The sequence below is a fragment of the Vigna unguiculata genome, unplaced genomic scaffold (assembly GCF_004118075.2).
Source record: "Vigna unguiculata cultivar IT97K-499-35 unplaced genomic scaffold, ASM411807v1 contig_244, whole genome shotgun sequence".
Lineage (NCBI taxonomy): Eukaryota > Viridiplantae > Streptophyta > Magnoliopsida > Fabales > Fabaceae > Vigna > Vigna unguiculata.
The window spans coordinates 19832-22664 of NW_021010946.1; positions in this window are offsets into that span (position 1 = coordinate 19832).

Consider the following 2833-nt stretch of genomic DNA (forward strand, 5'->3'; position numbering starts at 1 on the left):
TGATGGCTTCTTCTTGTCTCCATTGATGCTTGCATGAAGAATGGAAGCTCCATGGATGGTGTTGGATGCGGAAGCATGAAGGAAAGAAGCTTAAGGTGTTTGGTTTGGTGTAGGTGAAAGGATTCTTAAGAGAGGTGAGGCCAACTCCTAAGGAAGAATACTAGAGTAAACTAGAGAAGAGTTTACTCTAAGGTGAGCTCAAAAGAGATTTGTGCACAAATTTGGGCAGCAATTCATTACTCAATTTCAAGCTGAAAAATACATCTCCTAAGCCTTCTATTTATAGGCTAAAATGAGACCAAGGGGTCTCCAAAAAGTGGAGGGAAAAAGGAGTCTAGAAAGTTGAATTTTGGAGCCAAAAAGGAGCATGTGGGAGGTGTGACTTGCCACCTAAGCAAGTCACACTTGTCTTGCCATGGGAAGCTAACTCTCATCCTTGGAGAGCAAGTTTGAGAAGCTTCTAGGCTTTTCTAGAGTAGATACATTACTCTTGGCCCATTTGGCCCAATTCCCCTTTTTGGTCCAAAATTACTTCTAAAGCCCAATTTCCTCTAAGGCCCAATACATGGCCCAAAGAAAATCCTATTCTACTGGGCCCAAAATACAAAGCCCAAAATAAAATCCTAATCTAGTATATACAAGCAAAATGTCCTAGGCTAGGTCTTCACATCTTCCTTGGCCCATGTGAAGTTCATCTTGGGCCTTGCATGCGCATTTAAGGCCCATTCCTCTTGTATTCTCCTAGCCATGGCTCTTGTTGTAGGTCCCTTGGCTCGAGGCTTCTCATCATCCACCAATCTTTAGCTTAAAACATTGTTGACGCTTTCGTAAATGAATGCAACTGAACATGGGTGGCCTTCGATTAAACACCTTGTTTCTCTACTTCCTTTTCCATAATCTTTATCTTTACTTCCTTTTCTTTTTCTTCAATTTCCCTTCCTTCTGCAGTTTATATTTCTTCTTTTTCAATTCTTTCTTTTTCTATTTTCTCCTTCAGCGTATGTTGATCCTTACTGGCATGTCTTGGTGTCATAAATTTTAACACAATTTCATGTCCCTCATGCCTAAAATAAAGGGAACGTTCATCAAGATTGAGCGCTTTAAAATGAAGCCATGCCCATCTCAAAAGAAGATGACAAGAGTTCGTGGGAGTAATATCACACAATACTTCTTTCACACATTGTCCTGTACTGAATTTGATCCTTGCTTGATTCGGATGAAAGCTAGTTGGTAACTTGAGTTTCTCCACCAATCTTTGGCTTACAACATTGTTGTCGCTTTCGTAAACGAATGCAACTAAACATGGGTGGCCTTCGATTAAACGTGTTGTTCTCTACTACCTGTTCCATAATCTTTTTCTTTACTTCCTTTTCTTTTTCTTCAATTTCCCTTCCTTCTGCAGTTTATATTTCTTCTTTTTCTATTCTTTCTTTTTCTATTTTCTCCTTCAACGTATGTTGATCCTTCTTGGCTTGTCTTGGTGTCATAAATTTCAACTTCATTTCATGTCCCTCATGCCTAAAATAAAGGGAACGTTCATCAAGATTAAGCGCTTTAAAATGAAGCCATGCCCATCTCAAAAGAAGATGACAAGAGTTCGCGGGAGTAATATCACACAATACTTCTTTCACACATTGTCCTGTACTGAATTTTATCCTTGCTTGATTCGGATGAAAGCTTGTTGGTAACTGGAGTTTCTCCACCAATCTTTGGCTTACAACATTGTTGTCGCTTTCGTAAACGAATGCAACTGAACATGGGTGGCCTTCGATTAAACAGCTTGTTTCTCTACTTCCTTTTCCATCATCTTTATCTTTACTTCCTTTTCTTTTTCTTCAATTTCCCTTACTTCTGCAGTTTATATTTCTTCTTTTTCTATTCTTTCTTTTTCTATTTTCTCCTTCAGCCTATGTTGATCCTTCTTGGTTTGTCTTGGTGTCATAAATTTCAACTTCATTTCATGTCCCTCATGCCTCAAAATAAAGGGAACGTTCATCAAGATTGACCGTTTTAAAATGAAGCCATGCCCATCTCAAAAGAAGATGACAAGAGTTCGTGGGAGCAATATCACATAATACTTCTTTCACACATTGTCGTGTACTGAATTTGATCCTTGCTTGATTTGGATGAAAGCTAGTTGGTAACTTGAGTTTCTCCACCAATCTTTGGCTTACAACATTGTTGTCGCTTTTGTAAACGAATACAACTAAACATGGGTGGCCTTCGATTAAACGTGTTGTTCTCTACTAGCTTTTCTATAATCTTTTTCTTTACTTCCTTTTCTTTTTCTTCAATTTCCCTTCCTTCTGCAGTTTATATTTCTTCTTTTTCTATTCTTTATTTTTCTATTTTCTCCTTCAGCCTATGTTAATCCTTCTTGGCTTGTCTTGGTGTCATAAATTTCAACTTCATTTCATGTCCCTCATGCCTCAAATAAAGGGAACGTTCATCAAGATTAAGCGCTTTAAAATGAAGCCATGCCCATCTCAAAAGAAGATGACAAGAGTTCGTGGGAGTAATATCACACAATACTTCTTTCACACATTGTCATGTACTGAATTTGATCCTTGCTTGATTCGGATGAAAGCTTGTTGGTAACTGGAGTTTCTCCACCAATCTTTTGCTGACAACATTGTTGTCGCTTTCGTAAACGACTACAACTGAACATGGGTGGCCTTCTATTAAACACCTTGTTTCTCTACTTCCTTTTCTTTTTCTTCAATTTCCCTTCCTTCTGCAGTTTATATTTCTTCTTTTTCTATTCTTTCTTTTTCTATTTTCTCCTTCAGCCTATGTTGATACTTACTGGCTTGTCTTGGTGTCATAAATTTCA